Source organism: Sarcophilus harrisii, chromosome 1 (genome assembly GCF_902635505.1).
Source record: "Sarcophilus harrisii chromosome 1, mSarHar1.11, whole genome shotgun sequence".
NCBI lineage: Eukaryota > Metazoa > Chordata > Mammalia > Dasyuromorphia > Dasyuridae > Sarcophilus > Sarcophilus harrisii.
In genome coordinates this window covers 460,758,656-460,782,736 of record NC_045426.1, presented here as the reverse complement: position 1 = coordinate 460,782,736, position 24,081 = coordinate 460,758,656, and the positions used below count along the sequence as shown (strand labels likewise).

The 24,081-nt window shown below is 34.3% G+C and overlaps 1 protein-coding gene across 6 annotated transcripts in view; it reads left to right on the top strand.

Annotated features, from left to right (window-relative positions):
- The window catches only part of CHD7 (chromodomain helicase DNA binding protein 7), a 227,968-nt gene that overhangs the window by 106,540 nt on the left and 97,347 nt on the right, over positions 1-24,081 (top strand). The gene's annotated exons all lie outside the window — the stretch shown is intronic.

Here is a 24,081-nt window from a genome sequence, read left to right as displayed (position 1 = left end):
GCAGGACTAAAAATAATGGGTTGGAAGTTTCAGAAAGAGACAGACAGGCAGAGGGAAGGAGGGAGAGAGAGAATCCTATGCTTACATTTGGAGAAACATAAAAGTAGAATGAGTAGCCTCAGGAGATAAGCGTGAAGTTTAGCCTCCTGGAATTCTTCAAACAGAGGCCAGATTCTCATTTGCTAAGGGTAATAAAGAAAAGTTCTTGTTTTTCCAATTAGCAGGTACTTATTGTTTGTTGATGCTGCATATACTGTTAGCATATATCTGCTGTTTGGTAGGCGTCATTAGTAAATGCTGGGTAGACAGAGAAAAAGAAATCTTCCTTTCTTTAAAGAATTTATGTTCGAATAGGGGAAACAAAATACAAATATACAAATACACCAAATCTGCACCAAATAAAAATTAAGTTGTTTTGGGAGGGAGTGTGCTAACAGTAGAGGAATCAGGAAAGGCTTTATTTCCTGAAGGTAATTTTTGAGTTGAATCTCGAAGGAAGTAAGAGATTGAAGAGGGAGGGCATTTCAAGCAAGGAAGAGACAGTCAGTGGAAAAGTCCAAAGATGCAAGCAGGCCTGTGTAACTGAATTATATAGTATGTCAAGGAGATTACTATATGAAAAAGCTGTAAAGCTAGAAAAGTATCAGGTTGTAAAGATATTTAAATGGCATTTTACAAAAGAGAAAAATCATCTCTGAGAAGTCAAGAAACATAGGAATTTTTGGGACATATTCTTTCTTTCAAAAGCATGATTCTATTGTTTTCTCATCCTGGAACTTTCTTCAGCACCTGGAGATGATGTATCACTTCTTTGTACTGCTTACCATGAAAAATCCATCTGTGAGGTCCCTGCCTCTCCTCCTCCCATTCATGAGTCCCTTCTGAAACCTCTGTTTGCTGGGCTAATCAGCCTTCTATCCTTTCTTGCACATGTTCCTGAGTTTCTGTACTTCAAAATCAGTTACCTTTCTTATTCCATTCCATTTTCTCTTTCCTTTTGTGTTTTGTGTTTCTCTATTAGACTGTAAGTTCTTTGAAGGACTGAACTGTCTTTTTGCTCAGATTTATATCTCTGGTGCACGTACTAAGTGCTTAATAAATATTGATTTCCTTCCTTCCTTTCTTTGTAGTGCTACATCTGGACTTTCCAGCCTATACCTCGTGTGTGTGTGTGTGTGTGTGTGTTTTGTTTTGTTTTGTTTTTGTTTTTCCTATGATAGCAAAAATGAATGGTAGTGATAGCAAAGATATTTTACCATGGTCTGACTAGGCCTTGAACTAGAGATTTGTTTTTATTTGCATTTGGTCCAGGCAAGTAGGCTAAATTTTCTTCACTGTCCTCTATTCCATGCTCCTAAGGCTAGCTCCACTTTTTCTTTTCTTTTCTTTTTTTTTCTTTTCAAAACATATGCATAGATAATTTTCAACATTCACCTTTTCAAAACCTTCCAGTTTTTTTCTCTCTCCCTTCCCCACATTGATAGCAAGTAATCCAATATATGTTAAACATGTGTACTTCTATATGTATTTTCAACCTAAAAAAAAAATGAGAAAGAAAACAAAATCTAGCAAATAACAACCAAAAAAGTGAAAATACTATGTTGTGATCCACACTCAATTCCCACAGTCTTCTCTCTGGATTCAGATGGCTCTCTTCCTCACAATAATTGGAACATCTCACTGTTTAAAAGAGCCATGTCCATCAGAATAAATCATTGTATAATCTTGCTGTTGTGTACAGTGTTCTCTTGGTTTTACTCACTTCACTTAGTATCAATTCATGTAAGTCTCTCCAGATCTTTCTGAAGACACTCTACTGATGTTTTCTTATAGAACAAGAATATTCCATAACATTCACATACCATAACTTATCCAATCATTCTCCAATTGATGGGCATCCATCCACTCAGTTTCCAGTTTCTTGGCACTACAAAAAGGGCTGCTACAAACAGTTTTGTACATGTGAGTCCTTTCCCCCTTTTTATGATTTCTTTGGGAAACAGGCCCAGTAGAGACACTGTTGGATCAAAGGGTATGCACAGTTTGATAGTCCTTTGGGCATACTTCTATATTGCTCTCCAGAATGGTTGGATCAGTTCACAGCGCTATGAACAATGTATTAATGTCCCAGTTTTCCCAATTCCCTCTAACATTTATCATTATCTTTTCCTGTTATCTTAGCCACTCTTGAAAGGTGTATGGTGGTACCTAAGAGTTGTCTTAATTCACATTTCTCTGACCAATAGTGATTTAGAGCATTTTTTCATATGACAATAAATGGTTTTAGTTTTTTCATCTGAAAATTGTCTGTTCATGTCCTTTGACCATTTCTCAATTCAAGAATGGCTTGAATTTGCTTCAATTCTCCATATATATTAGAAATGAGGCTTTTATCAGAACCCTTGGATGTAAATTTTTTCCCCAGTTTATTGCTTCCTTCTTAATCTTGTCTGCATTGGTTTTATTTGTATAAAAAACTTTTTAACTTAATAAAATAAAAATTATCCATTTTGGATTCTATAATGTATTCTAGTTCTTCTTTGGTGTGGCCACTGGCTTCTGAGATCTAATGATTAGCCACTATGATAATATATATTAAAAGCATTTTAAAGAATTAAAAAAAAACCACTATGTGCATACCCTTTGACCCAGCAGTGCCACTACTAGATCTGTAGCCCAAGGAAATCATAAAGGAGGGAAAAGGCCCACATGTGCAAAAAAATATTTGTAGCAGCTTTTTTGTGGTAGCAAAGAATTAGAAAATGAATACATGCCCATCAATAGAGGAATGGCTGGATAAGTTATGGTATATGAAAGTAATGAAATATTATTGTTCTATAAAAAATGATGAACAAGTTGATTTTAGAAAGACCTGAAAATATTTACATGAATTGATACTGAGTGAAACAAGGAGAACAGAAATACAATGTACACAATAATAGGAAGATTGTGTGATGACCAGTTATGAAAGATTTGGTTCTTCTCAGAGGTTCAGTGGTCTAAGGCAGTCCAATTTAACTTTATGATAGAAAATACCACTACATCCAGAAAGAGAACTATGGAATTGAAGGTAAATAAACAAATGCTATGTTCACTATTTTTTTCTGTTTCTTTTTTCATGGATTTTCTCTTTTGTTCTGATTTTTCTCTCCCAACATGATTCATGAAGAAATGTGTATTTAAAATTTTAATATACATATATAACCAGAAAAAAAAAGCCAAGAAAAAGGCAAACTTCCCCCCCCCCCCAAAAAAAAAAAACCCCAAACCCCACCCCACTATTAAAAAAACCTAAAGTATTATTTTAGGATGTCCAAGAATCCAGAAAGATAACATCAGTTTGCCTGGTTCCAGACTCTGACTAGACCAAAGTTCCTAAATTCTATGAAAAGACTTTGATGTATTATGGCTTAAATTAGAAATCAAATCAATCATTAGATACCTACTATGTGCAAAGCACTAGTATTTGTATTTTCCCTAGGCTATAATCTATATTATACTAAGCAGGGCAAGATAGATTCCCTCCCTCAAGAAGCTTACATAACAGTTCCTTCTTTGTCCATTGATTTCCTTAGAAGGGGATCATGTAGACTGATGGGAAAGCCAGGCCAGGCTCTGACATCTTGATAAGGTTGTTGAGTGTTGAAGCTTGCACTGGTCAACCACCAAGTCTCATGGGAACGTGCCAACACAGAAAATCACTATAGCTAAAGCAAAGATCACATCTTAGCTAGAGTGGGCTGAGGAGAGCAGGGTGGTAATCATTCTGGGTCAAGGGCCAGACATGGCCCTTGTAATGTAAAAAAACATATATTTGAAAAGTCATAGCTTCAAAGGATTTAAAGCTGAAAGGAATCATACAGATCATTAATCCAACTCTGCTTTATGGATGAGAAAACTAAAGCCTAGAAAATGAAGTGACTTGCCCAATGTGTTAGAGAGTTCAGACTTGAACCCAAGCCTGTCTGCGTCAGATACAACACCCTCTCTATTCTGTTATGCAGTCATTTATATTAGTTTTTCGAATATCTATATACTTTCTTTAAATGAATTTATCTTCTATTTTGCTAAATATAATGTTGACATTAATTTACATTTTCCAATTGGATAGCAACCTAAAAAAGTAGCTCTCATCAATTAAGAAAAATTCTGAAAAGTATAGGGAAACTAGTCTCATATGAAAAGTTTGATGTAGATGACCCAAAGATTGGACAAGATTTTTGTAAGTGATTATGCGTTTACTTTGTATTTCTATATTATTTAAGTTAAACCTTAAATTCATTTAAATTTAGAATTCATCTGTGGTTTTTCACTAAAGTTATAGACTTAACCAGAAATTTCACTAGTCTCTTACACTTAACTAAATGATCTATGGAAAATACATGTGATAATGGTGGTTTTGTCCATTGTTGTTCAGTTGTTTCAATAAGTGTCTGACTCTTCGTGACCCTATTTGGGGTTTTCTTGGCAAAAATACTGGAGCAGTTTGCTATGTCCTTCTCCAGCTCATTTTTTCAAAGGAGGAATTTTAGGCAGAGTTAAGTGACTTATCCAGGATCATACATCTAATAAGAATCTGAAGCTAGATTTGACCTCAGGAAGGTGAGTCTTCCTGACTCCGGGGCTGATATCCTATTTCCTGCACCACCTAGCTATTTGGTGCTAACAAGTATTGATTTTAGTTTTTTCTTAAACATTTTCCTTGAACATTAGAATGCTTTAAGGCCCAGGTTAAATTTTTCTTTAGACTTTGATTCTAACTTGGGGTCCATGCCTATTTATGAGCCTAAATTAGGTTGATGGTTGTCATTTGGTGATGATGTCACCAAAATGTACACTTGTGGCCACTTCAATAGGCCAGGTAAGTGATAAACCAGAGGGAGAAGTCTTGAGTATGTAAAAGTAGAATTAGGTTGCCATTATAGTTTCTATCTCTACTTCCCTTAAATATTGCTGACATTTCTTGGCATTTACTTGGAGTATTGAACTCTCTAAAACAGGTCCCATAATGCACAAAAGTTGCCCAGCTCACATGAGGAGATTTTCTAAACATTTAAGTCCCTTGAAGTTCTCCTTCAAACCCAGCATGAAAACGCTTTAAACTTTTTTTAAGTTTAAGTAGCTCAAGGGATAGAGGGCTACACATTTTCCTCTGGTTGTATTATTAATTATCAGGGCACCAAAACTATCTGGGAATGGTTTCCTTCCACATTTTCCTCTATCTGATTTACACTTCCATGTATTGGAACCCTAATGGAATTATTTATTTTCTATTAGTGAATGCAAGTGTTGGTGGTAGGATATACCAGGGAAATCTTTGAGAGGTGAAATCTTTTCTTTTTTATATATTAAAAACTTCTAAGCCTACCTTAAAAATCTTTTCTTCTGAGATAAAAAGTATTCTACAATTTGTTGGTTGCATACTGTCTTGGATCCGTCACCAAAAAATATTTGTATGTGATCTTTTTACTTTTGGAAGTTGAATTCTGAGAATTGCTATTAACTTTGTAGGTATCTTCCTTTATGGGAAGTTTTATTTGTCAGGGTCTCACTGGGATTGAAATGAGTAACCAAAACCTTTTTCTTGCATCTGACCACTATTTAGCTTATTCTGAGATAATGTAAGTACTTAAGTTTAAAATCTGGCTCTCTAATATTTTCTTTTCACAGGCCCTTTTGAAACTGTTTAATCATTTTAAAAAGTAGTTAAATTATATTCAAAGCAAAGAAAAGGAAGAAGGAAAATAAATAATAAAGATAGTAGGAAGAAGAGAGAGAGAGAGGGACCAAAAAATGAAAGTGATATATTTGAACATAGTAATATGTCACTAAAATTGACTTGAATTTTGATCCATTATAGTTTTATAACAACATTATAGTTTAGTGAATGTCAGCTGTGTTTATTCAACAAATTTTGATTGTCTACTATATGAAAGATATTGGAATAGATATTGTAAAAAATACCAAGGTATTGCCTTTAAGGTTTAATGATGTATTAGAAAGGCAGACACATAATTACATATAGCTACCATAAGTGTACATGAATGGTTTACACAGTATTCTATAAGAATTTAGAGGAGGGAGCTATCCCTTCGTCTTGGAGTGACCAGAGGAGGCATGTTTGAACTGGCCTTTGAAGAATAGGTAAGCTTTTTGACCATTGGAAGTGTGTGTGGAGTGATGATGGTTGGAGATAAGGGAGAGACAATGGCATGAGCAAAGGTGTGGAAGTGAGAAGGCAGAAGATATGTTTTGTGGGAAAGCAAACAGACCAGTTTGTCTGCAGAATGGGTGTGTAAGTATGCCACAGATTCCCTGTTCAAGTTAGCTGAAAACAGAATTTTCAAGACAGCATTTATTAACTAGAGTGTTTTTACAACATAACAAGGGCCCTTGAAACCAAATTTTCCTTGGTGTTCATTTCCTGTAATTTCTAAACTACCATGATAGCCAGTCTACCCCTGCTACTGCAGTCCAGAGAATGGTTCAGTTGTGAGAATACACTTATTTTCTTGCTTTGTCTTAACTCCTTTTTTGTCCCTTGAATGTTCCAGACTTTTCCATATACTTCCTTCTTCATCCCAAATCAGGTGGCATCAGTGACCTAGCTGCTTATATATGCAAATAATATGTGATTTCTCATAGATTGGCAGTTTCAAACCACCACTGTATGAGTAGAAACCAAGGCAGACATTCCATTCCACTTTAGATAGAATCAATGTCCCTTAGAGAAGTTGCCTAGGTTAATCTTTCTCCCCATCATTTCTCTTTTTTCCCTTTTCCCCATTTTACCTTCTTCATCTTCATCTTCCTTCTTTGCTTTTCCTTCCATTGTCCCTCCAATTTTCTCCTTTACTCCTTCCTGAATTGTATGCTTTCTCTTTTTCTCCCAATTTATTTCCCTTCCCCCATTTACTTCCTCTCCTTTATTCTTTTTCCTTTTTATTCTTTTTCTTCCCCCTCTCCACTTTTCCTGGTTTAGTTAATATGACTAGAATCGTGGAGAGTGATTAGCCTCAAAGAACTTTTTACAACCACGTAGTATGTAGAAATGTTGCCAGATAGCATGTCATCTGCATTATGATACTTGATAAATATTAATGACATAATATTGAGTAACAGCAAACATTTCTACTATTAAAAATTGTGGAATGCAAGTGCTTTTTTTTTTTCTCTTAAGAGTAGGAAAAAAAGGATTATTTTAAAATATTATTTAAGCATATAGAATGAAGCTATTGACTTGGACTTTAAGGATCTTTAGGCTGATTAATTTTTATTCCAACTAAAGAGGCAAAACGCCTTTTGTTATCTGTATACTTTTAACAGTTTTGAGTTTTTTTTTCATGTTTAGTTTATTAGGGAAATTTCCTAAATATTATTTTCTGAACTTGGACATTCACATTCTGTTCTACTGGAGAAACATAATATATAGTGGATCTCTTGAGCTTGGGAGTTCAGAGCTGCAATGGACAAAACTGATCAGGTGTTTTTCATTAAGTCTGACATCAATATGCAGAGCCCACCAGGAACATATCAAAGTTCCTGTGTCAATTAGCAGTGGGAAGGGTTTTGTGAATACCATTTTATTTTCTGCCTGGGTGAGATAGGGAGGCCCAGTCTTGATGATGATAATAATTATAATCTTCTGGAAATTATCCTTACCATTTCTTCATAGGATATTTAACATAAGCAAAACATAAGTAAAAATGTTTTATTAAAATCCTTCTAAGTAAGATTTATTGTGGGATGAAAGTGACTTTAAAATCAGTCAATAAGCAAAGTGTCTACTATGGATGAGACATTTTGACAGAAAACAAACTAGACTGTCTTGAATAAACTTATTCCTTGAAATAACAGGTACATATGTAATCAATCACATACAACATGTATACTAAATAAATACAAGAAGTTTTTGTTTTTTTTTAAATAAGGGAGTTGGAGGAAAGTCATTAGTAACTATGGAAATTTGTAAAAAGTCTCATGAGGAAGCTGGCACTTACACTGAACTTTAAAGCAACTGATAGGGATTCTTTAAAGAGGAGCAAGGAAAAGGAAGTATATTCAATTTCAGGTTCATCTTATGCAAAGGTAGATAAATAGGAATTTATGTAAAATTTAGAGTAAAGCTAGCTGTGTGACCCTGGGCAAGTCACTTAAGCCCAATTGCCTCAGGGCTCTCCCCCCCCCCCCCCCCCCCCCCAAAAAAAAAAGAAATATAGGATAAAGGGAAATAATGTATAACATGACAGGTACACTAGACCTGTACTTTGAAGAGAAGAGCTTTTTGTTTTAAACAAAAGGGCACCACTGAAACTTATTCAACAGGGAAGTTTTGTTGTCAGTCATTTGCTTTAGAAATATTATTGTGGTAGCTGGCTGTATGGAGGATTGATTTGAAAGGGGATAGTCTTAGAAGTAAGGAATCCAATTAAGAGGCTATGGCAATAGTCCTTGTGAAAAGAGAGACTAAAAGTAGGGTGGTGCCCATGTGAGTGAAGGGGATGTATTCGTTGTGAATGTAGAATCAACAAAATATGACAAATAGATTTTGAGAGGTGAGGGAGAGTGAAGAGGTGAGATGACTGAGGAATTAAATTGAGGAAGCTAGGAGAACTTTAAGAGTTGAGGACACCTAGGTGAGTTGGAAAGATGGTGATACCCTCAATGGAAATAGGGAAATTAGATAGAGAAGGGTGAGTTTTGGGAAAAGATAATGAGTTCTAGATTAGATCTAACGACTTTGAGATGCCTCAAAGCGCTGGATATATAAATCTAGGAGATTTTTTTTTTTTTATTTAATAGCCTTTTATTTACAGGATATATGCATGGGTAACTTTACAGCATTAACAATTGCCAAACCTCTTGTTCCAATTTTTCACCTCTTACCCCCTCACCCCCTCCCCTAGATGGCAGGATGGCCAGTAGATGTTAAATGTATTAAAATATAAATTAGATACACAATAAGTATACATGACCAAAACGTTATTTTGCTGTACAAAAAGAATCAGACTCTGAAATATTGTACAATTAGCTTGTGAAGGAAATCAAAAATGCAGGTGTGCATAAATATAGGGATTGGGAATTCAATGTAATGGTTTTTAGTCATCTCCCAGAGTTCTTTTTCTGGGCATAGCTGGTTCAGTTCATTACTGCTCCATTAGAAATGATTTGGTTGATCTCGTTGCTGAGGATGGCCTGGTCCATCAGAACTGGTCATCATATAGTATTGTTGTTGAAGTATATAATGATCTAGGAGATTTTTTCATAGAGAAAATGGAAACCACACTTGCTAAGGAGATCACAAAAATACTCAGACATGAGCAAAAAAGAGTTCTGGACAGAGCTAGTAATATACTTCTAGTTAGGAGGTGGAACATGAAAGAAAAATCAGCTGGAAAGGTAGAAGGGAATATTTTGAAAACCTAGTTTGAGGGAATGTCAAGGAGGGAGAAAGTAAAGTTAAGAAGGATAAGATTTGACAAGAGGATTTGGAATTTTCTAGTTCCTTGATTTCTGGGACAATTCTTTAAATAAGAGAAAGGCAACTGATATTTGAAAATGACAGTGATATAAAATATGAAGTTTAAAAGAGATACTGCTTATTTTTAAGAGAGCAGCTTCAGATGAGCAATGAGTTTGAAAGCCTGATTTTGAAGAGTTACGAAGTGAATAAGAGAAGAGAAAGTGAAGCCAAGGAATATAGAAAGCTTTTTTTTTTTTTTTTTTCTTTAAGGAATTTGGCTATGAAACTGAGGAAGGCTATACCTTGAGGTAATGACTGGTTCCAGTTAAAAGTTTTTTAAGGATGGGAAGAATTGTACATTTATATTCAACAACAGTGAAGGGGAGTGCATTGATAGGAAAAGATGGCAGATTTGGGAAATAGAGGATGATTTTTCTAGGGCAGTCAACTGGAACAGACAGCAGGTTACCTTGGATTGCTGAAGGCTCTGCCAGTTAGCAATAAACTCTGGCAGGTCTTATAGAATTGCAGATAGTAGATAGTCACTTGTCAGATGCTTTATAATGAGGATTACTTATAACCTTATGGATAAGACCTATACACACTAAAATAGACCGGACCTCTAGCACGTAGAAGAGTAAACTATGATAGTAAACATCACTTCCTTTATCATATAGATTAATATACTTCTTGTTTGGCTCTAAAGAAGTTTACTTTTTGTTCTACTATGGCACCAGCAGGTCTCATCTCACTAGTTCTTAGTGATCCTAAGGGCCTAGTAGTCAAGCAATTCTGTCCACCATCCTTTAAACCTAAGGAAAATTCTTTTCTGTGTAATTCTGTTTTCTGGGCTTCCCTTAAAACAACTCTGACAGAATATCTGTATGACTATATCAATTTACTTAAGTCACGGACACTTAATTTTTTAAATATGCAAAATTTAAAAAATACATTAGATTATTTTGATAGTTTCTTTTAGTTTTAAAATTATGTAACTATGAGGTTATCCTCAGCTAATATTTATTTCTGAAATAACTGGTGCATAATCCCTTGTACGGAGTAGGCACATCAAGGAAAAGGAGGAATATCAAAAATATTTAAATATTTGGATTAAGACCCAACAAATTTTAGAATGTGCAATTTCAACATAAATACAAGCTTTCAAAATAAAAGCTTATGAGGTTATACAACCATATCTCCTTTCTTTTTTCTCTTCCAAAGAGCCGCCTCTTATAATAATGAATGAAAAAGGGGACAACCAATTACGTAAAACTGACCAACACCAAAAAAGGTGGAATATCTGTAATGTTCCACTTCCTCCATCTTCCACCTCTCCAAAGTAAGGCCTAAATTGTTTATTATAATTCACAGCAGTTTCAATTGTTTTGCTGCATTTTTTCCTCTTACATTATTGCAGTTATTATGTATGTTGTTCTGGTTCTTTTTACTTCCTTTTGCATCAATTAATTTGTCTTTCCATGTTTCTCAACATTCATTGTTTTTCACAGCATAGTAATATTCTTTTTGTGTAGTCAGTTAACTGCCGCTTATTGTGTGCCAATAACTTGTATTCTTCTTTGCGGATACAAAGAAAGGCTAGAAACAGTCTCTATTCTCAAGGAGCTAAAGAGTCAAATGAATGACAACATGCAAATAACAATATCTAAACAAGATACATACAGGATAAATTGGGTGTAGGCTCAGAGGGAAGAGTCAAAGAGTAAGGAGAACTGGGAAGGTGGGACTTTAGCTGGTTCTTTAAAAAGACAGGAAGTTAAGGGGGAGAGGGGATTCAGGCAGACAAAACAGAGAAAATTCTCAGAGTTGAGAGACTTTCTTGTGACTGTCTTGTGAGAGGAACAGCAAGCAAGGAGGCTCTTGTCCCTGGATTGCAGAATTTGGAAGGGATCAGAAAGTGAAGTGTTAGAGGACTGGAAAGGCAAAAAGTTTTGGATTAGGTTATGAAAGACTTTAAAAGCCAAATACAGAATTTTCTATTTGACCCTGGAAATGATAGAGAGCTATGGAGATTTATTGAAGAGGGGGATAATGTGTCCAGAACTTGTATTTTAGAAATATCAGTTTGATGGCTGAGAAAATGAATGGGAGGGGAGAGAATTGGGGCAGGCAGATCAGCCAGTAGGCTATTGTAGTAGTCCAGGCATGAGATGATGAGTTGATAAGTCCTGCAGTAGGGTGGCAGAAAAGGGTGCATAGCTGAGAGATATTATGAAGGTTGTGTGCATCAATTTATATAGCTATTCTGCAGAAATTGGACATCTGTTTGTTCTAGTTCTGTAATATAAGTGAAAGCTATCTAAAAATGATAATATATATTCCATAGGATCTTGGAGTTTGTAGGGACTTTGACTTTTATCTTAACCAATATAAACTTGAGCTAGAAACCCACTGCAGTATGTCAAGTGACTCACCTACCCAAATGATATCTTATTGTGATAGAAAAATCAGTCTCCCTCAGGCAGCCCATTTTACTTTTGGATTGCTTTAATTTTTAGAAAACCTTGCCTTATATGGTGCCAAACTCTGACTCTTTAATGGCTTCCCATTGCTCCTGTTTCTACCCAACAAGGGTAGAGTGGAACATATCTAGTCTTTTTTTTCTGTATGAGATCCCTTCGAGTACTTCAACTGCAACTTTCCTTTCTAATTCCTTTCAGTTATTGTCTATATGTCCTGGTCCCTATAATAAGCTTTTTTTTTTTTTTTTTTTAAATGAGTGAGGCAATTGAGGTTAAATGACTTGCCCAGGGTTATAAATGGCTAGTAAGTGTTGCCCGAAGCTGGATTTGAACTCAGGTTCTCCCGACTCCAGGGCTGGTCCTCTATCCATTACACCATTTAGCTACCTTTAGCATTTCTTTTATAATTCATGATATTCTTCCCTTCTTCAAAAAAAAAAAAACAAAACTCAGTCACTTGACATGACTAGCTTATAGGGATCATGTCAACATATTTCCTTTTTACATGTTAGCATTGTTGATATTTAAGCATGTCTTTAGTGAGATTTTGCAATTGTTCAGAATTTTCAAGTCAAAGAATAGCTTTAAAATCTTCCTTTAAGAGGATCACCAAAGCAATATATCTTTAGAACTAGACACAAATACATTCTTTAAAGTAGTCATTCAAATGATATACCATTTCTATAAAAAATCGTCACAAAAATTTAGGTAATATTCATTTTCTCTTGTCTGTCACCACTTTTTTGAAAAAACAGTATTGAGTGGATGTTGAATTTGAGATGGAAAGTAAATCATACAGCAATTTATGTTGAAATGGCACAGTTACACAGTTTATAGAAACTACCTTTTTATAGCCATATTTAAGTCTTCCTCTTCCACCCCCTCAAACTGAGATCAGGGCTATAATGAATTCCATTATAGGTAAAAGGTCTGCAGCTCAACTATTGAGTCACTCAAACTCTTGGCTTTTTTTTTTTAATTGTAACTATTAAAGCTTTAGTACTTTTATCTCATAAAATTGTTGCCATTGATCTAAAATGTGTGCTTATTGAAGATACATTTGTATTTCTGTCCTTATGTTTAAAGGAGCAAAATCAACTAATTTTTGCTTGAAGTTAGGCTTTATATAGATCAAGGCAAGGAATAGAATACATTGTATTCATGTTTAATCATTTAGAAAAAAGCCTTATGCTACTTGATCATTATAAGGACTATTTACTAGATTGAATATCTTCTGAGAAAGATGGTTTTTTGGGTGGTTAGCATTTTTACCTAATTGAAAAGAGTGTGGTGGTGGTGATGGTGGTGGTGTGGTGGTAATGATAGTGGTGATTCTCATTAGATTTAATCTTTTTTTTTTTCAAGATTTTCCTTGAACTCTAGTGAACTAGTCCTTTGATTCTAATACTGTGATTGCTTATGAAGAACCATTCATTTATTCCTGCTAACACATAACTCTATAAGCGTAAATTAGAATAATTGGTGGATCCTCTCCCTATCATCTGGTCTGGATGGCGCAGAGAAAAGAAAGAAAAGCAATTGCAACAATTGCAAAGGGGAAACATATCAAAGTATAAAGGAAACTCCAAGAGCAGAGTGAAGGTTAAATGTTCAAATGTTGAAAGCTACTTTGTTCTCCTGTTTTTCCCCCTCTCAATACACTAGTGTGTCACACTCATTAATTATTCATATTGCTGTGAACAAACAAGGTAAAATGTCTCTAGAAGAGATGTATAATGAGGACATCTCAAGAAAGTGTAACTGCTTAACCATTCTGCACACATCTTTCTCTATGGTAAAAATAGATTAGCAAGTAATTGCTAGGGTAATTTCCTTTCTTACTTTCTGTAATATTACCTATGTGATTGTTTGATGATATTCAGATAGAAACAAAAATAAGACTTTTAAAAAACATTTTAAATATAACTTGTTATAATCCAACAGTTCTCAAACTCTATTAAAATCTGCCCACACAAAGCATTTGTGATCTAATATACATAAGTAGGCTTCTATTCTTGCCCAGCTGTGTAGATTCAATTATAATAATTTTCTCAGTTGCATAACATTGCTGTTTGTTTATTACTACATTATTAGTCAGTGAATGAACCTCCCTCTTTTTGACCCCTTAACAGTGTTTATAAAATACTTAATTGCTTTAGGATCTTCTGTTTCATTCGCAATTCCAGCTGGAGGGAGTCATAGGGACACAATCCTCTCCTCTTTAAATCTTAAAATGACTGCTTCTGATGTATAGTAAATTCAATCTTCCCCCAAATGAATTCATGCTATTTAACTTAATTTTGATTATATTTTTGTATTTTTTGGGGGGGGGATTTCTTGTACTAAAAGAAAAAAATCACCCAACTCTTGGGTGTGTTTTTGAATCCAGTGCCTTGTATATTAGTTGTAATTTAGTTTTAAAAAAAGAAGAAAGAAACTTTTCATTGAATTGAATGTTTAAATACTTTTAGTATAAAAGTTACCCACAATTTTTTATTTATAATAACCAGTTTCCCTCAGGATCCTTTGCATTTTCTTTGAGGCAAAAACTTGGTGACTAATAAGTTTTGGAGTCTTTCGTAAAGGCCTCATTTCTTACTGTGTGCTGACTAGAGTCTTGGAGCTGGAGTCAGAAAAGTTTGGGTTCAAATCTTAGGGGTAGCGAGGTGGTATAGTGAATGGAGCATTGGATGTCTGGCCTCAGACAATTAACTAGCTCTGTGACATAATAAGATTGACTTTTTTTTTTTTTTTTTTATCAATCAACTCATAAGATTATAGAGAATAAGGAGAAACTAGAAGTTTACCCACTTCCATATATTGCCTGTTCTGTCACTGCAGACTAGTTTGAGCTGACAGCAGAGCATGATGAGGTATAAGAACATGTGTTATGAGTTAAGAGACTAGGAAGATCTGCATCAATTACTAACTTGCCCATAGTAGGACCTACTTTGAGTGTTTTTTTTTTTTTTTTAAATTTCATAAATGGGGATATTATATCGACCTAACATAATACTTTATCATTCATGTCCCATTTTGATAAAAAGGTTTTACAAGAAAGCTGGATATAATTTAGGGATGCAGCCTGTGATTATAGTAATGAAATTTAATTTATTTTTTGAAGCTACTCTATTATACTATGTATTAACCAACTTAGGAGTCAAAACTATACTAATATAGAGCCAATGTGACAGACTGAAGAACACTACTCCTAGTAGAAGTCCATAGATCTGAGTTCTGCTCCTATCTTGGCAGCTAACAAGCTGTGTGACTGTTAGCCAAATTGTTTCTGCTCCTTCATTTTTATTTCCTTCCTTTTTCCCTGCCTACCTCCTTTCTGATACCAATAGCATGCTATATTATAGATTTAGGTGACATAATTTAAGCTTAAAATCAATTTAAAATGTTTCTCATTCTTTTCTCCTATTTAATGACCCAGGAAAAAAAAGAAGTGAACATAGTTTGTGCTGATTTACATTCACTCTCCATAGTTCTTTTTCTGCATACAGGTGGCATTTTCTATCCAAAGTCTATTGGGATTGCCTTGGATTTTTATTTTCTTTAGTGTAAAATGAGAGGGTTGATTCAATTACTTTTAAGATCTCTTCCTGCTCTAAGAATGTTGTGATTTTTTGGTTTTGTGGGTTGTTGTGACCAAAGACTTCATCATTTAATGGTCAGTACCCCTGGTAAGAAGCTTATCAGTCATTGGGTAAGATGCTCTGAGAGATAGAGCTTTTCATTGCAGGGACTATACTCAAAATCTTTTTCAGGATAGTAGGCTATGCTCCAGTGCGATAGAATAAACAAATCAAGTTTGATTAAACCTTGTTATCTTTAAGTATTGGTTTGAATTTAGGGTTGCTGTTAAAAAGATGTTACTATCATCTTCCTAGTACTGGGTATTCTTAAGATTCTGTTCAATAGTCTCACTTCTCAAGATGTTTTAGCTGTCACTCCCAATCTTGTGTAATTTACAAATTGTACCCCATCTCTGCCTTTAAAATAGATAGGACCAAGTGCAGAGGCCTAATTAGAGATTTCTTTCCAAGTTGTCATCATATTGTTAATGACTACTCTTTGTATCTGGTCATTCAATCAGTTTAGAGTTCACTTGACATTTTCTAAGCATGTATTTCTTTTCTTTCTTTCTTTTTTTTTTTTTTAATAAGAACAGCATAGGAGTTTTTATTAAAAGTTCTGCTACTATTTAAGCAATTAATTTTGCTAACTGTCTATCATACCCAATTTACTGAGTTAGGCAGTCAAAATTGAAAGAGAAAAATTAAACAGTCCCTGTCCTTAGGGGACTTTTGTGCTATTGGGGAAAACACCATAAACACAGTTAAGTAAATAGAAATTATAAAAGTAATTTTGAGGAGGGTTTCAGCCCTAGAAACTAGAAAAAATTAGAAATGGCCTCATATTGGTAGGTGGCACTCTAGTCAAATCATGACATTCCATGGGGGGAGGAGAGCAAGATGGGATGGGACAGCTGATGCCAAAGCATAGAGGCAGCAGATAGAATATTGTGTACAGGGAACAGTTAGTAGGACAGTTTTATTTGAATATAGAATGCATGAGCAGAAACCACTTGAAATTATTCTGGAGAAATAGGTTAGAGCTAGATTCTGATTTAAAAAAAAATGTTTTTATATCTTCTGCTTTTATACCTCCTATATCTTAAAATATTCCCTCTTAAAGTCTTCTACTAAGAGATCTATTTCCCATAACAAAGGAAAAAAAAGCAATCCTGCAAATCTAATCTACTCATTAACTAGATACAATGAACATACAATATGATATGCTATGTACCGTGACAATTGAGAAATTTCCCTTCTTCCCATCTCCGCAGTAAAAGAAGGAAAGTCTCAGTCTCTCTCTCTCTCTCTCTCTCTCTCTCTCTCTTTTCATCCTTTCTTGTATCAGTCTTTAAATGCAAGAGAAATTTGCATTTCATCTTAAGAGGGAATAAGAAGCCATCAAAACTTCTTGAGCAGGGAAATGGTATGGTATTTACCACTTTGGCAACTGTGAGGAGAGAATGGGCTGTGCAGTGCATGAACTGCAAGGAGTAATACTAATCAAAAAGCCATTGGAGTAGTCTTGTTAAGAAATGATGAAGAACTAGGGTAGTGGCCATATGAGTAGAAGGAGAGGAGACAGATGTGAGAGATATTGCAAGGATTGAAAAGACTTGGCAATGCGTGATGTGGTGAGAAATTGTGGGGAGTTGAAAATGATTCTGTGGTTAAGAGCTAGAGTGGCTAAAAGGATGGTGGTATTTTTATAAAAGTTAGGAAGAAGGTAGATTTTGGTAGGACCCTGAAGTGGCCTTATTGTATGTCACTATCTCCAGCCCCCAAACTCTTGTGGCCTTATGTATTTTAAGGATAATGTAGTATTCTTTTACTTTGAAATACAGCTGAATCCTATTTTAAGCCCTTTGTGCATGTGTGTATACACGTGTGTGCATGTGAGCTTTCTTTTTGCTAATTCTTTTGGTGGTTTCTTTGGGGCAAAAGTTGGAGCAATGGATGAAGGTTGCAGAAATTAAATTAATTTCAAACAAGGCAAACTTTCTAACAAGTATAATTAAGGTTTTTAACTTGGGGGCCATAAACTTTAAAAAGTTTGATAACTGGATTTTCAATATATTTGGTTTGGTTTTCTTTGCAGTTCTGTATATTTTATTTAGTGATATTCTGAGACGAGGATCTGACTTTGCTAGGCATGACACAAAAAAATGTCAAGAACTCTTGAAGTAAAAAGTTTCTGTAAGTGGAATTGACTGCCTAACAGTTGTGAGTTTCACTTTTATTGAAAGTCTTCATGAATAAGCTAGATAGACGATCATTGGTCTGGCATATTATAGAGGAGATTTGTGTTCAAGCAAAATTTTATTAATTGGGTACTGAGTGTGGAGAGGACTTGTGCTAATTAATTAATTAATACTAAATCCCTATTCTCAAAGTGGTTATAGTCTATGAGATAATGCAAAATAAGTGATACCAGATTTATACAAAATAGTATAGAGGGATAGCGGCACAAACTTCTCTTGAAGAAGGTGGCACTTTAGTTGAGCATTGTAGGAGAGCTGGGGATGGCCAAAGGTGTAGATAAGGAAAGATTGAATTCCAGATTTGGGGTGGGAGGAGGATGAGAGGATAACTTTTGCAAAGTCATGGAAACAAGGAATTGGAATGTTGATTGCAAGTAAAGTGTTATTTGTGTGAGAGTTTTGGATTAATGGATTCTTACTTCCTTTGCAGTTCCAGTGTATGAAAAAATTTAAAATAATTAAAACAAAATTTTAAAGCAGAGCTTAGAAGCTTCTAAAATCATATGTATTTATGTCAGGAATAGATAAGGTCTCTCCTAAAGTTAGGCAGACAAGAACAAGAAAAACTTTTGTTTTAAAATAACTTGATAATAAACAGTGGAAGGGGAAGTTGATGATCATCTCTGGGACCTGATGAAGATAAGTGAGAACAAGATTTGGAAGCGAATTTAGTTTATCTATATCCTTGGAATTTCTGAGAAAGAACCCTAATCCTCTGGTGTCTCCCCTATCAATAGCTCACTTGTAATACACTATCAACTTAACACTCGCCCAGTCCCCATTTATCCTCCCCTATCTAGTGCTTAACCAAGCACTCACAGTACCCCTTTAGCTTCCAGCCACAGGTGAAATCTCCTGTTAATGAGCAAAAATTTATTTCTTGGCATTCAGCTCTGAACATAATGTACCATAGAAATATGTATTATGGCATACATTATGGGTTAAACAGGTTTTGGTGGGTTGGCCCCAGGACTTAACTATTATGTATAACATTATTATTTTATAGAAAAATGTGCTTGGGATATTTTGTGACACAATGCATTTATACAGTGTAAATAATATGCTTTTTTTTTTTTTCCATTTGTGGCTCCCTTTTCTCGTTTCTTCTTTGAAAAATTTGGCTTGGTTTTTGCATGTGGATTATGTCCTAGCACTATGCATTAAAGTAAAAAAGTGATTTAAATTTTTTGTTTTAGATAAGAGGGTATGGTATGTCAACAGAATTGGATTTATTTGCAAAGATTGGCAACATATGAGCCATTACAAACTGATAATTTGACATTACCTGTCATGTTATCCAACACTGTTAACAGATTGAGGTTCCAGAAGTATAATTAGGTTAAAACATGATTAAAGGAGATTTCTGTTTAACTAAGTCTGAAAGTGCTGTTGAAACCTGAAGAACAGAAACTTCATTTCTTTTAATATCTGTAGCTGCAAATATGTATATTTCACTTCTCTTTATACTGGCTTTTAGATAGAATGATAGAATTTTAGTTTAGGAAGGAGACCTTAGAGATCATCTAGTGCCTTAATTTTCAGAAAAGGGAACTCAAGCCCAGAGAGGTTGTGACTTGCCTAAGATGTCATAATTGCTTCATGCTAGATCTAGGATTGGAACTCAGATCAGATAAAGTTATCTGTCATTTCACATAGTTTTCTCTTTCAACTATAATAAACTGGAAGAGCTGAATACTGTGTCAGGATGCTTCTTTCCCAGGGATATGATTCTCAACTATTATCAGGAATTAATTTGTAGGTTAAGTTAGTTCAATCTCTCTTAAAGCAACAGAAATAGCGCTGTCTTTCTTTTTATACTTCTTCCACTAATTCATTCTTACCAGATTAATTCAACATCCTGCTACTTTATATAACAGACTTTGTTTGTTTATTATGTCCATTTTAATAAGATATGAGCATGGAATTTTGAATGTAAATATTTACCATTTCTAGCATATTTTTCTCTTTAAAAATCTTTTAAAATGCATTGGCTTGATTTTACTTGCAATTTGAGTATTGGTCACAATGTTTTTAGTCCTAAATGACTAGACACTCTCTAATTTTCAAACTCTTTAAAAAACATTGAAAAACTAAAAATTGGTTTTTAAAGCATTGATCTGTAAGCCCCTGTGTAGCTTATTTTTAAGTACTCTTAGTATTAAGCATCATGCATGTTTCTTTTAATAAATGAGAGATTTTAGGAATGTCTTCTGTGATAATATCAAATGTTAATGGCATTGATTAACTGTCAAGTAGAGTGGGAAACGATGAGAAAATGTCTACTGTAAAATTAAATAGCACTGGGGAAAACTCTACCATGCGTTTGGTCAGGGAGGTGCCTAGTCCTGGTAAGCTGTTGTAGGGGTATTAATGTGAGCTCCAGGATGTTTTTTTTTTTTTTTTTTTTTCACATGATTAAAGCAGGCCATCTGTTCTTTGTTAAATGTTTACAAAAACAGCTTTTCTCTAAAAGATTTAAGGAGATGTAGGTTTAGTAAACACTGTAATATTTCTGAACACCTTTTTCACCTTATTTCAGATAGTACCAAAACATAATTCTGTTGCGTCTCACTCAAGTAGGATTAATATACATTTTGTATTTAATCTTTACTTTGTGAAAGATTAAGTTGGGTAACAAGAAGTTATAGCCTCCTTTATTTGAAAGCAGATAGCATGCCTTGTATGTTAAAATAAATAATTTTTAGATTTTGGTTTAAATCTATAGCATACTTCCCTTTTCTTTATAAATGGAAATCACATATCTTATTTAAGAAATAAGATTCTATAACTTGAGGTGATCCTCTAGAGCCTAATGAAAGGTACATACCTTTTATTATATAATAAGTCACTCACTATTCTAGATTTCCTTTTTTCCTCTTTTCAGGAATGTGACTTTTCTTCATTTTCCTAAAAAAGGCATCCACAGTAGCTGTGCCAACACTTCCCTTCCCACCCTCATGAATGTACACATACACACTTTATATTCCATGTCATTGTCTTTTGCAATAAGATGTGAATTAATTGTTCCTTCTTTTGTTGATATTAGGGAGCAATATCACATAACAGAAGCAATTTAAAAACACTATAGTAAGACCAACACGAGTTAGGGGAAAATGCCCTCAATTTGGAGTCAAACCTTAGTAACACTACTATTTACTTGTGTGAGTTGGGATAGATCACCTACCCTTTGTGAGCCTCAGTTTCTTTATAAGGAAGATGAGGATGTTGGATTAAATGATTTTTTTAAGGATTCTTATAGCTGTATGATTTTGTGCTAATTCAGACCTGTTGATGTACTTTATTTCTCTTCTCTCACCTCCACCCTTCTAAATTCTTGACCATTTCATTGGTAGCTGTGTGGAAGTTTATCTTAACACTATTAATAGCATAAATAAGAATTTGCAATCTACTTAAGAGGGAGCACTGTTTTAAAGCTAACAGGCACCAGGAGGTGTGCTAATAACAAAATAGCCTTACCTATTCATTAGAGCTGGGCTTAGCAAAATTGTGTCATTAAATAAGTTATTTTAGGCAAGTTAAAGTTATACACTGCTCTTCTTTAAGTATATTTAAAATAAAGTCCTGACTTTTCAGTAGTTGTGATTTATTTTTTCAACAGTTAGAAAGAGTAAGATTACAGATTTTTTTTTTTTTTAAGAAAATGATATACCCAAAGGAAGAGTAAATAATTATCTGTGATATGCAAATCATTGAATTAGGAACACCTATATATCTATATCTTCATTCTTAAGGAGTTTTTATTTACTGAGGAATATGAATAGTACACAGATAAGTAAATGCATATTAATATGAGGAAGAAATAAGTCTGAAAAATTAAGGGGCTAAAAAAAGGCTTCATTCTTAAAGAACACAAGGATTCTAAGAGTCTGGAATAAAAAGAAAGCACTTTATGGGCAAAGATATTGCAGGGAAATGTATAGGTTGGTAAGAATGTATATATAATGAGGAAAAACTATTTTAGGAACCTAAAAACAAAATCAGAAGCAAGAAGTTTTAAATGGCAGGCTGAGGAATTTATATTTTAGACTAAAAGCAATAACTGGTAGACATTGAAGGCCTTTGATTAGAGGAATGGCCTGGTCAAATGTCTGTTTTTATAAGATTGTTTTTGGAAATTGTAAAGAGTGAATTGGAGAGAAGGAGAAAATGTCAGACTCAACACATTGGGTGATTGATTGGGTATGGGGGATGAGGAAGACGGATGTATTCAAGGATGGTTTCAATATTATAAACCTGGGTATCTGGGAAATTGATAGTGCCCTTGACAGAAACAGAGAACTTTGGAGGATGGATGAGTTTGAGGAGAAATATGATGAGATATATTTTGGCCCTATTCCTCAAATAAATAAATCCAAAGGAGAAATCAGCTCATATAATGTGTCAAATCTCATACCTTTCCATTCTCTGTCAATTTTGGGGTTCTCTTTTTCTTTGTGTCCCATTGTTTCATTCAGTATCTTTCAGTTACTATTAAAATCTGAACAAGGGAAATACAGAAAATGAAAAACATTATCTTAGGATTTGGGGAATCTGAGGGAACATATTTTACAAGTTTGGAAACAGAAACTGAGAGGTTATGGGGACACAGGTAGTTTTTATGACAGAAATCAATCCTCCTTAGTCCTACCCAAATTTTTCCTTTTTTCTTTTTTTTTTCTTTTTATTCAATTACACATAAAAGCAGCTTTTTTGTTATGCGTGTACATTCATACTTTTTATGCATTTCCTTATTAATCGTGTTAGGAAAGAAAAATCAGAACAAAAGGGGAAAATCACAAGAGAAAAAAGAACAGAAGAAAAAAGGGAGGAAACGTGAGCATAGAATGTGTTGATTTACATTCAGTTTCCATAGTTGTCTCTCTGGATGTGGATGACATTTTCCATCCAAAGTTTATTGGGATTGCCTTGAATCACTGAACTGCTGAGAAGAACCAAGTCTGTCATAGTTGATCATTGCATAATCTTGCTGTTACTGTGTACTGTATTATGTGTGTACAATATACTGAGTACTATGTATTCCTAGTACTGCTTGTTTTGCTCAGCATTAGTTCATGTAAATCTTTCCAGGCCTTTATAAAAATCAGCCTATTCATCCTTTTTTATAGAACATTAATATTCCAATATTTTCACATTATAACTTATTCAGTCATTTCCCAATTGATGGACATATATTCATTTTCCAATTATTTGTCACCACAAAGAAACATTTTTGCACATGTGGGTCCTTTTTTTTCTCTTTTATGATTTCTTTAGGATACAGACCCAGTAGTGGCACTACTGGATTAAAAAGTTTGCACAGTTTTAAAGCCCTTCCAGATTACTCTCCAGAATGGTTGGATCATTTCACAACTCCACTAACAAATGCATTATTGTTCCAGTTTTCCCACATCCCCTCCAAAAGTTATCATTATCTTTTCCTGACATCTTGGCCAATCTGAGAGATGTGAGGTGGTAATTCAGAGTTGTTGTAATTTGCACTTCTCTAATAGTGATTTAGAGCATTTTTTCATATGATTATCGATGGCTTTAATTTCTTCATCTGAAAATCTTCTATTCATATTTGATCATTTATCAATTGGGGAAGTTTTTGCTTTTTCACTGTTAGTTAAATCTTAACATAGCATATCTTCACTGTTAGTGAAATCTTAACCAAAAGCAAAGTTTTTAAGGCACCACCTTTTGACGTTCTAATTTTAGTATCCTCCGTTTTCAAATTTGACCTGCCTAATTAAAATCAGTAGCCCTTTTGGAAATAAGCCAATAAATCTGGCTCTATCAACAACTTCTCCTTTATTTTTAAGAGTACAGGGAAAGTTGGAGGAGCTGGATTCATATTGAGGATCATACCAAGTCATTTAACCTCACTGGGTCTCTTCTGTAAAATGAGAAGGTTGGACTAAGTGACTTTTTAAACTCTAAATCTAAGCTCCTATAATATTCTGAAAAAAGACAGAAAATGATTTTTGTATCTTACAGGAATTCTTTTTTGGGGTTGGTTCTCTTTTGGCTAAGTTTTCACATATGGCGAGAAATAAGAAAGAATTCAATGTGTCTTAAAAAAAAAAAAACAGTACTTGAACCTTAGCCTATTATTAAGTGAAGGTATATTATTTCAGTGATGATTAAGAGTTGTCAGAAAAATAATCTGTATTATGGTAAGAATATGTTGTTGGAATTCAATGTTTCCAGTGATCAGAATGTTGTATTATTGTGTTACACACTCTTGAACAGGGTGGGGTAGAGGTAAGTAAATGACAAATCCTTATTTTGAGACC